Genomic DNA, 12,032 nt, shown 5'->3' on the forward strand with positions numbered 1-12,032 from the left:
TATCTCATTGTAGTTGTCAGTCTGGATACATAATTTTCAATGATTATTTTCTGGATACTCTTACTTTTCCATTAGTATTTCTTTTTTGGCTCAACTAATATATGAAAATATGTAAAAATTTTAGTAGATAAAAGAGTTTTTTAGTTTCTGGGGTTTGTTATTAACATCTTGATGTATTCTCATTAGAGAATGTTAATCATTTATTCTATTTCTACATTTTGCAGTTGTTGAGATTTTCTTTGTGACTAACATATTACTGATTTTTAAGAATATTTTAATATTTTTTAAGATTGGGTTATTTGAAAAGAATTTGTATTGTCTTCTTTAATAATACATAATTTGGTTCACTTTATATTTTGTTAAATATTCTATTTTCATATACTATTTCTTTAGAGATTTTTTGGTCTTTTTGGTCTTTTATAGACCAAGAAATGTAAATTATCATCTCCCGTCACCAGTGTTAGTCTGTCTCATTTTTCTTTTACTATTTGTAGTATTTGCCTTATGAATATTTTTGCCATGTTATCTGATGTATCAGTTCAGTTGCTCAGTCGTGTCCAACCCTTTGCGACACCAGGGGCTGCAGCACACCAGGTTTCCCTGTCCATCACCAACTCCTATTCATAAGTGTTACAACTTCATTGTGAATTTTGCCATTTATTTTTTAAATAATTTCTTTTATTTTTGGCTGTGCTGGGTCTTCATTGATGTGTGGGCTTTTCTCTAGTTGCAGTGAGTGGGAACTATGTTAGGATCCACAAGGGGCTCATAGCATATTATTTAAAAATGGCCCATTGTGGTCACCTGACAAACAAGGGATGAATTCACAGTGGCCACATTGCTCTGGTGGCATCCTGCTTTTTCCTTAAGGTGATATCCTGTTTTTCCCTGCTGGTGCCAGTTTCTCAAGACCACGTGACCACCCAAACCATGAGACCCCTCCAACTACATGATCAGAAGACCCCAGCTGCAGGCTAAAGATAAGCAAAGGCCCCCTCCCTTCGGGGCATAATTTCCCATCAATAGGGTATAAGAAGTGTTGGCTGTAAAGGGTGAGCACTGGTTTCTCTCCAAAGTCAGTCACTTTCTTCCTATAATAAATCTTTCTCTGCCTGAATGCCTGCTTCACTCTTTTTTTCCTCCGTGTTCGCCTAACAGACTACTCTCTAGTTGTGGAACATAGACTTCTCATTGTAGTGGTTTCTCTTATTGCAGAGAACGGGTTACAGGGTGTGGGCTTTCAGTAGTTGTGGCTCCAAGGCTCTTGAGCACAGGCTCAGTAGCTGTGGTGCACAGGCTTAGTTGCTGCATGGCGTGTGGGATCTTCCTGGATAAGGGGTTGAACCTGTATCTCCTGAACTGGCAGGCAGATTCTTTAGCACTGAACCACCAGGGAAGTCCCCATTTGTTTTTATAAAGTGTACTTCTTTGTCTCCTTTGAAACTTGTGACCTGAACTCCAGTTAAAGTTATATATTAAGAATAGTATTCCAATTATTTTTATTTGCATTTATTTATATAATTTTGCCATCCATTTATTAGTTAATTTTGTGGAGCCTCAGCTGAACAGATCAATTAAACATAATTATTGGTTTATAATGAATTATCATCACTGATTCATGCTTGGCCTTCATTTGTCTGTTTATTACATAATAAATAGCCAGGAATTTATCACTCAAGCCAATCCAACAAGACATCCTTAACATTAGCTTATTATTCACAAGCTCCTTCTCTATTGCCTTCCCCTGCTTCCATCACTCCCCTCCTACCCTCAGGTGTTCACTATCCAAAATTTGGTATTTATTATACTCTTACTTTAAACATATATTATTTAGTTTTGATTTCTTTTGAACCTTAAGAAAGGACATTAAGCTTTTTGAGATTGTGGATTCAGGGAGACATGAACAAACTGCCAGCCATTGTTAACAATGTACCTATTGGTAGGTCATGTGGTATGTGAATGTAAGGTTCACTGAGGTGTTGTGTTAGAATCCCCGTGGCTCAGATGGTAAATAATCCTCCTGCAATGCAGGAGACCTGGGTTCAATCCCTGGGTTGGGAAGATCCCCTGGAGGAGGGCATGCCAACCCACTCCAGTATTCTTGCCTGGAGAATCCCCAGGGACAGAGGAGCCTGGCAGGCTACAGTCCATGGGGTCGCAGAGTCAGACATGACTGAGCGACTAAGCACAGCACAATGGATTCAGAGTCAGCCTGAACTATTTAAGCTATTTCATGTTGGAAGATGTAGAGATTTACTTAGATAACCTTTGTTAATGGAATATTAACAAAGGTTATCTGAGTAGTGGCAATATCTGCTTAGAGGTACTGGTAAATAAATGAAAGATAATTCTGGATAAGACAAATGACTAGTGATGGTACTATGTTATTTCCCCTTCTCTGATTTTCTGACACTTTTGTGATTCGGCTATTTCCTTGTTACTGTCAATCAATTGGTTATAGTTTGGAGTGACACTTGGATGAACTCCAAAATTCACCAGGTGCTGTGGGGACTAATATTAGGTGGAGTCTTTGTGCTTTGTCACCCTTGACTATTGGTAAATTATTAGGTGACTGTTACTGAGTCAAATCTTCATCACTAATTCAGGCCAGCCTAAAAAGTCATTTAAATATATACCTTTGTGTAGGGGGATCCCATTGGATGACACTAGCCAATATTATCTTCTCTACCCTTACCCTAACTCTTTCACATTGTTCCACTCCCACTGAGTCCTCTGAGTTTAATGAGGCATTTAATTATTTGCTCTAGGGAAGGTAGGACACAAAAGATCTCAGAAACAACAAAAGAATCAATTGAGTTTCTAGACAAGTTTTTAAAACTATTTTATTTATGTGCAGAGTTGTTTTTTTTTTTTAACTTGAGGTATAGATGACATACAATATTAGTTTTACATGTATAACAAAATTATTTGCCAATTGTATACATTGCAAAATGATCCCCACAAGTCTGGTTACCATCTATCACCATACAAAGTTAACAAAATATTATTTACTGTATTCCCATGCTGTACTTTATATCTCCATGTCTTAGGGTTTGTATTTCCCAATTCCCTTCTCTCATTTTGCCCTTCCTCCCTTCCCTCTAGACTTCCCTGGTGGCTCAGATGGTAAAGCGTCTGTCTACAGTGCGGGAGACCTGGGTTCGATCCCTGGGTTGGGAAGATCCCCTGGAGAAGGAAATGGCAATCCACTCCAGGACTATTGCCTGGAAAATCCCATGGACAGAGGAGCCTGGTAGGCTACAGTCCATGGGGTCGCAAAGAGTCAGACATGACTGAGCGACTTCACTCACTCACTCCCTTCCCTCTGGCAACCACTAATTTTTTTCTATGCCTGTGAGTCTAGGTTTTATTCTATGTGTTTATTTTTTAGATTCCACATATGGATGAAATCATGCAATATTTGTCTTTCTCTGTCTGACTTATTTCAATAAACATGATACCGAGGCACAGATTCTTGATTATCAAGACCTGAGTATTTTGAGAGAGAAGCATGAGGATTTTGTTGCTTTGTTTTGCTTCATTTTACATCTGGAAGCTTAGCATCAGAGTCAGGACTTAAATTTACTTTAGCATCATGGATAAGAGCAAAGATAAAAGAGCTAGACTACATCATCCTTAGGAAAAAGACTGGGAAGGGTTAATGAGGGTATAAATGCTTTAAGGGGAATATTGCTGGGGCACCTGATAAAAGGTACTCTCATTAGCAGGAGGAAGAGTTGGCATTGGAGAAGGCAATGGCACCCCACTCCAGTACTCTTGCCTGGAAAATCCCATGGATGGAGGAGCCTGGTAGGCTGAAGTCCATGGGGTAACTAAGAGTCAAACACGACTGAACGACTTCACTTCCACTTTTCACTTTCATGCAGTGGAGAAGGAAATGGCAACCCACTCCAGTGTTCTTGCCTGGAGAATCCCAGGGACGGGGGAGCCTGGTGGGCTGCCGTCTATGGGGTCACACAGAGTCGGACACGACTGAAGCGACTTAGCAGCAGCAGCAGAGTTGGCATTTGCAGACTGTCTCCCTAGTTCTGGGTCTCCTCCTCATGATTTCACACCTACAGCAGCTGGTCAAGCATTTAATCAGTCCCAGGAGGGCATCCTCCCTTTTAAAGGTCCAGGAATGTTTTAGCATGGGGCTTAGAACAGCCAGAGGAGACTTTTTCCTGTTTGCCCTGGGAAGCACTGAAGGAAACAAGACTGTGTTTTCCTGAGATGACCAGGAGAGTGGTGAAACTCTTTAACAAGTGAAAACAAGGGTGAATTTGTATGGGATAGACTTTGGTCTATTATTACAGATGTCTTTCTACCCTATGTGACCCTAAGCATGATATTCATGCCTACCGATTATCCTAGGTTTTCTCAAGTATAATATATAATCATAATGTGTAATATATAACTGTGCTTACCTTCAATTTTAGGTTATATTTGAACTGATCCAGGTACAAAGAAGGTAATGTACTGAAACCGTTTACCTCAGACTGGGACTCAAACCCAGCCAAAACCTTGCTTGGGACTTGAACCCACGTGGCTGGGACTCAAACCCAGCCAAAACCCTGCTTGGGACTTGAACCCACGTCGCTGGGACTCAAACCCAGCCCAAACCCACGGTACCTGGTTTCAGGACTTAATGAAGTTCTGATGTCTCATTGCAGAAAGAATTCAGAGAGAGACAAAGTGATGGGCAAGAAGTAGATTTATTCAGATTTAGAGAGAAGTACACTCCACAGACAGCGTGTGAGCCATCCCAGAGGGCAAATGTGTTGCAAAATGTGGTGTGGTTAGTTTTCATAGGCCCACGTGCTAATGAGTGGGAGGATTATTCCATCTATTTTGGAGATGGGGTGGACATTTCCAGGAATTGGGCCACTGTGCACTCCTTGGTCTTTTGAGAGTGTCTTGGAACTGTCATGGCACCTCTGGGTGTGTCTTTTCGCTTGCTCATTGAAGATCAAGTCTAGTCTTGTCTGCCGTCTTGGTCCCATTTGATTCTAATCACTGGTTTACGTTGTGTCCTTAGGTTATGTCATTCTTTCAAAATTTATGCCCTGCTCCTTTCCCCACTGTTAGAGTACCAGTCATTTTCAGCTCACTGACTCGTCTTTGCTGCTTGTGTGTAACTTGCTAGAGGCACTTGACTTCACTTTTAAAAATAAATATATCTTCAAATGTGTACATTCTTTGTACTTAGGTGATTTTTTAACTTTTCAAGTCACATAATTTGCTGCTGACTAGTTTCTTATGAAGACCCTACTGGTAAAACAATCTCCAGTTGCCTTATACATTTTCTTGGTGAACTGTTCCCCTCACCACCCCAAGGAACTGGTTCAGGATGATTCAGTATATAAAACTGGAAAATACTGATAAAACTGTCTTAATAGAAATGTTTTCATAGAGATATATAAAGTATAACAATGTTTTCAATTAAAATATATGAAGTTTCCATTTATGAGAGATTTGGTAGCAGCAAAAAGTCAGTCTCTTTTCCATGAATTCTATTAATAGAGCAAAAAGTTACATACCCCACACCCTCCATGGGCTGTTTTACCCCAGCTATTCATTGAAATAGGCTGTTAAATTGTACACAACTTAATCCATAAAGTCTCCAGCTTTATGCACATTGGAGGTTTGATTTTTAAAAAAATGTTAAAACTTAAAATACAGTACTGTTGATGAAAAATTAATCAGTTTATCTAAGAAAGAAATGGAAAATTTTATTTGAGTCAAATTGAGAGTTATTACTTGGAAACGGGCTTCTCTGGTGGCTCTGAGGGTAAAGTGTCTGCCTGCAATATGGGAGACCTGGGTTTGATCCCTGGGTCAGGAAGATCCCCTGGAGAAGAAAATGGCAACCCACTCCAGTATTCTTGCCTGGAAAATTCCATGGACGGAGAAGCCTGGTAGGCACCTGGGAACAGGCTCTCAGAAAGTTCTGAGAAGTCTTCCACTGGTTGAGGATCAATGCACAGTTATATAAATACTGAGACAGAGGGCTGTACATTAAATGATGTATTATTGACAGTTTACACAGTCTAGTGAGTAATGGGTTATGAGTCATCATGGCCTCTCACAAGATTAAAAAGAAATGTTATCTTTAAGGAGTTATCCTGTTGTTGCTGGGAGAATGTTGCTCTTTATAAGCAGGTATTTCTGTTGATGGGGGAGGCTTGATCAATGCATAATGTAGATACACAATGCACAGTGCAGGGAGAGAGTAGGCCAAAGGGCACAGAACATTTTTTTTTTATGTTTAAATTTTTCTTGTCTTGTCATAAAATATGAATTTATTTCACACTATTAATGCATATAATAAAATATAAGGTCATTTTAATCTTATTGTACATTCTGAGTAATCACCCAGAGAATTTATATATATATATATATATATATATATATAAACTAAGGACTTCCCTGGTGGTGCAGTGGATAAGACTCCATGATTCCAGTTCAGGACGGTGGGTTCGATCCCTGGTCAGGGACTTAAGATCCCACATGCTGTATGGCATGGCCCCCAAAATAAAAAGTATAGAAATAACTGATGTGGGGAAGTAAAACTTGCCACCTCAAAATGTCTCTTTGGCATGCAGATGTTTTTGCAGCTGAAAACAGTCCAGACCCAAAAAACTAAGGAGGACATTTTGACCTTCCCCCTAAACTGCCTAAATCCCCTGGAGAAGGAAATGGCAACCCATTCCAGTGTTCTTTCCTGGGAAATCCCATGGACAGAGTGTTGCAGAAACCAGTATTCGAGGAACCAGGCACCACACTCGGAGAGTTGGAGAACTCAGGTTTATTATGCTGGCGCACCCAGAGGAGTTAACACTCCAAGCTCTGAGCCCCAAACAAAGGGGTTACAGAGTGTTTTATACATGGACAGGCATGATTAAGTGGGTTTGTGGGTTTGCAGGTTTGCAGGGGCTAGGGCAATTGCAAAGAGCAGGACAAGGGTGAGTGAGATAAGCTCCAGTTCCTACTATTGTGAGTCCCCACTTTCTGAGACCTACATGATCTAGACTTTGCAAGGAGCAAGCTGGGTTACAAAGGCAGAAGGAGCAGGAGGTTATGTAAAATTGTAACTTTTCCTCTTCATTCCCCCTTCTTGATGCTTCTGTCACTCATTGTAGAAAGCATCATCTCATGTTTTGGTAGGACATTCAGAGCTCCCCATCGTTTAGGGGGCTATATTGAGCTATTACCATTTGTAACTTTATGGATTTAATCCGAGAGATTATGAACTGGGTAATTGCATTGAGAATACAAGGGCAAACAAGAACACTGCAAAGAGCATGAAGAGAGGACCTGTTAAAGGGAGAAGCCGCGATGTCCAGCTCCAGATTTGTTTGAATTACCCCAGGAATTAGCTAGTTTCTCTCTCCTTTTTATGATTTGTTTCCTTAGCTGTTGGGCCATGTCCCTGACTACTTCTGATTGTTTTACATAAAACCATCATTGTTCATTCAAGAAGAGGCAGAGTCCTCCCTCTTCAGCTGTCAGTAGGTCTAGCCCTCTCCTGTTCTGTAAAACCACCTCAGCCAGGGAGTCGAGTTGGTCCTTGTAATGAAGAGCACAGCAATACTATCGATTAGGGATAGAGGCCAGGGTTGACAATGAAAATCCATCAATATTTTGATAGCCGGATCCTCAAGCTTTTGCCATGCATCGACCAGCCAGCTGCTGGATTGTGGCCATTGCAAAGCTGAAGAATCCTCAAGCTTCTGCTGTGCGTTGACTAGTCAGCTTCTGGAGTGACTAGAGCAGGGCTCAGCGTCCTTCATGGGTGAGGGCTGTTGTCTTCGGAACTGGACCTTGAGGAGGTTTTTGAGGTCCCGAACTGCTTTTCAGGTGTCCTCCTCACAAGAAGCTGCTGCTTTCTTGACTCTGGTGTGGTGGATCCAAGGGATGACACCTATAACTTTTATCAGCAGTAGGGGTTGCCAGGATGACCATGTGAGGGCCTGTCCAAAGTGGCTGAAGTTGTTCCTTTTTTCAATCTTTAACCCATATCTCATCTCCTGGCTGATAGGGATGAACCCAGTTGCCCAAAGGAATGGGTGTCCTTTCTAAGGTTTCTCAGGTGATATGGTGGAAGACTTTTCCCAGGGCCTGGAGGTGTTGGGACATCTCCAGGTCAGCTAGTTGTTGGTGGTCTCCCTTGAGCTTTTCTATCACTGGCGATGGTCTCTCATATTAGATCTCAAAGGGAGAATAGCCTGAGGACCTTGGGGTGCATTTATAGAGGGAGATGAGAGTCCACAGAATGATGAAGCAGCTTGTTCTAACACTGTGGGGGATATTGTTGTTGTACTACTACTTAGAGAAATAAACTTAACAAGAAAGTTAAAGATATATGGCCCAAAGATTAATAGATGTAGGAAAACTGCTGAGGGGCTAGCCAGGAGAACCTGGTCCAGACATCGATTTGTGACATTAGTTTTTCTAGGTATAAGAAGGTACAAGAATTTGGACTCATAAAAATCTTTACCTGAAAACATCTGACTATCTGAAGGCCTGTTTTTCTGGAGTTTTCCCAGAGCACCCAATGCATGGCAGAAGCTTGATTTTATTTTTTTGTCTCCACCCTGAACTCCTTTCAAGGGGGTGTTGAAGGTCAGCATCTTGTAGTAGTCATGATTTAATCTTTGTAGAGGCAGCTGGCAAGGGCCAACTTCCAGTCAGCAGGGACCCTTCACAGCCACATATTTGCCCATGTTTTAGGGGCATTTCATGGTCATTGTTTCTCACAGGGCTGGGAAGGCTCACTCCCACTCTGACACGCCACTCAATGTGTTGTCACTAGACCAGGCCTTGGAAGTAGCAAAAGTCTCTGGACCATACCTGTCTTACTAGCCTCTTGGTTCAGGAAAATATTTCCTCTTGTTGCTTTTTTTTCATATCTAGAGTTGCATTATTACAATTATTGATCTCATATGCAACTGTATATCAGCATTTTATCACAGGCTCAGTCACACGTTTGGTAATGTAAGAAATAATCTTCTGAAGCAATCTACACAGAAAATAGTATAGCTAGCAGTTATTAATAAGGTCATAAGGAAGAATTTATGTCCAGAACTTTCATTGGGTATAGCCCCGTATACCCCAGATCATCTGACTCAGTTAAATGGTTATAGCCAAGTGTTAATCTCCTGGTTGTACATCATGGAGCATCTGACCTTTATCCAAAGACTGGTTACTGAGATAAGCTTTAGAAACAATCTTAGAGTGTCCTTTTTATAACTTAATTAAACTTTTTGCAATATAAAATATAACAAGGAACTATCTCAAAAGTGAGTCTTAGTAAGCACAGACCTTAGTTAACAAAATTAGAACTTAATATTCAGTGAAACATAATAGATATATATTTTTGAGAACTTATTGTGAGGGCATTAACACTGTAGCCAGGTAAGGTTTTAACCCATCAAATAAAAATGAGGTCTGTCAGGGAGCCGGGAAAAGCCAAGCAGCCATCTTGGATTTCGCATAGCCCTGGCTCTTTGATTTTCAGCTGTTGTTTCTCTATTTTTAATTTCTGATTTAGGAGTAGACTATTGCCATATTTTAAGGACATCAGGATAGCAAAAGTCTAACTGTGAGGTCTAACTATTTTTTGTTGTTGTTGAAGCAGAAAGACCTTTGTCTACATGTACCATAATCTTAAATAATGTTTATTTATTTTATCAAAATAACAAAAAGATTTTAAAAACAAATATAAATCACTTAAAGGGCAAGGAAATTCATAATCTGTTATCGAAAGCTGCATTTTAAGAAAACTTTGTTCTCTAAATAGAGAGAAGACCAAATTTCAGCCTGGTACCAGCTTACTGTTAATAACAAAATTTGTTTATCTGCTTAACCTTAGAAAGTCTTTTCTATAAATCTTGAAGAACTAGCAGTGTTTCTCTAAAGACATGAGAGTAAAACCATAGAAGGCATGTTTAAAATCTGATTCTATTGCAATTGATAAAGAAACATGATCATAACACTTTAATATGATAACTAGAATTATAATTGACCATATTTTATGAGGGCATATCAGATCTATATGAATTTTACACAATTTTAGAATATATATATTAGTAACATCAACCATACAGTGTAATCTGAAAAGATTTATCACCCCTTCAACAGTACTTCCCATGTAATTTAACATGTCCAGTGAACCCAGGAAGCTTAATAGCTCTTTGGGATGTCTCAGGGGCCCTCTGAATCATCCCAAAGTTAGCTAGAAGTCAAGTTATTTAGGAAGTTTTGTCAATAAATATCAAAAGGGTTTATAACACTCAGGTAGGATCATATAAGTCACTGTGAAATAATAGTTATTCACTTAGCCAAAAGCAGAGGCATTACTTTGCCAACAAAGGTCCGTCTAGTCAAGGCTATGGTTTTTCCTGTGGTCATGTATGGATGTGAGAGTTGGACTGTGAAGAAGGCTGAGCGCCGAAGAATTGATGCTTTTGAACTGTGGTGTTGGAGAAGACTCTTGAGAGTCCCTTGGACTGCAAGGAGATCCAACCAGTCCATTCTGAAGGAGATCAGCCTTGGGATTTTTTTGGAAGGAATGATGCTAAAGCTGAAACTCCAGTACTTTGGCCACCTCATGCGAAGAGTTCATTGGAAAAGACTCTGATGCTGGGAGGGATTGGGGGCAAGAGGAGAAGGGACGACAGAGGATGAGATGGCTGGATGGCATCACTGACTTGATGGACGTGAGTCTGAGTGAACTCCGGGAGTTGGTGATGGACAGGGAGGCCTGGTGTGCTGTGCTTCATGGGGTCGCAAAGAGTTGGACACGACTGAGCGACTGAACTGAACTGAACAAGATTTTAAAGGTAAATATAGAACAGATCAATTAAGAGGTAAATAAACTTAAATCTATTATTAAAAGCAGTTCAACATCTGAAGAAAGTGTGTCCTTTTAACAGAGAGAAAGGCCAAATTCAAGTTTTACACCAGCTTACTTTAAACTCATTTAGGTAAACTTAAATTTATTTTAAACTTAGTTAGTCCTAACCATGCACAAAACTTTTTAGGATCCACTTTCCACAAACCTTTTAATCACTTTCTGTAACAGCCACCTGTAAATCAGACCTACTTTCTTTTCTCTTTATAAAACATAATTTTATTTTTATATCTTCTTTATTAAAAACATACATCTTCTTTATTAGATTAGCAAACAAGCATTAATAGTAGATTTTAAATATTGAATATTTCCCAGTTTACATGCATCTGAAATTTATTTAGGTTAATTTATCTTGTATTTAGAATTGTTTGATTTGTAAGCACTTACTTTTTTAGGCCAATTAAATTAAAATACATTTACAACTTCAACAATATTATCAGAAAACAAACAAACAAACAAAGAAAAAACAGAAGACATACACTGAGACATACATAAATCCAGACAGACAGACAGAGATCTTACAGTTTTCTGTTTGAGATTTAAAATATCTCTTTGACACCCCCCCCTTTTTTTTTTTTTTTTTGCTTTAAGTTCTAATTTGCCCAACACTGAGGTCTCATGCAAAGTGGGCTGTATATTTCAAGGGCATGGAAAAGGTTAACTTCAAGCTTTTTCCTAGGCAGGCATTTTAACAAGCTAGTTGTTTTTAACTGTGTATGTAAAAGAATTGGCTTTGCAGTTTCCAAAAAGATTTTCTCTAACTCTGTTCAATCAGCAATCATGCACTCACAATCAGTTAGAGGCTATCACAATGCCTCCCTTCTCCAGAGTCGCCAGGTTTGCTTAAGTGTTGCTCCCTTCCTGGGAGCCCCAAGGAGGTTATGAGGCACGATGCCTCCCTTCCTCCCGAGTCCCCAGTTCTCCCTATCTGATGCTCCCTTCCTGGGAGCCCAAGGAGGTGATCAGTCTCCTTTTCTACCTGTTGGGGTATGTCCTGACTGGGGACTGGCCCCAGAGCCTTACCTTATCCTGTGGCCATTCCTGGTGAGTTGGTCCATCCCTCCAATAAGTCTGGTTGGGGCTTGGCCATCCAGAGGGTCAGAATACCAGTTTGAAA

This window comes from Bos javanicus, chromosome X (assembly GCF_032452875.1).
Source record: "Bos javanicus breed banteng chromosome X, ARS-OSU_banteng_1.0, whole genome shotgun sequence".
Classification (NCBI taxonomy): domain Eukaryota; kingdom Metazoa; phylum Chordata; class Mammalia; order Artiodactyla; family Bovidae; genus Bos; species Bos javanicus.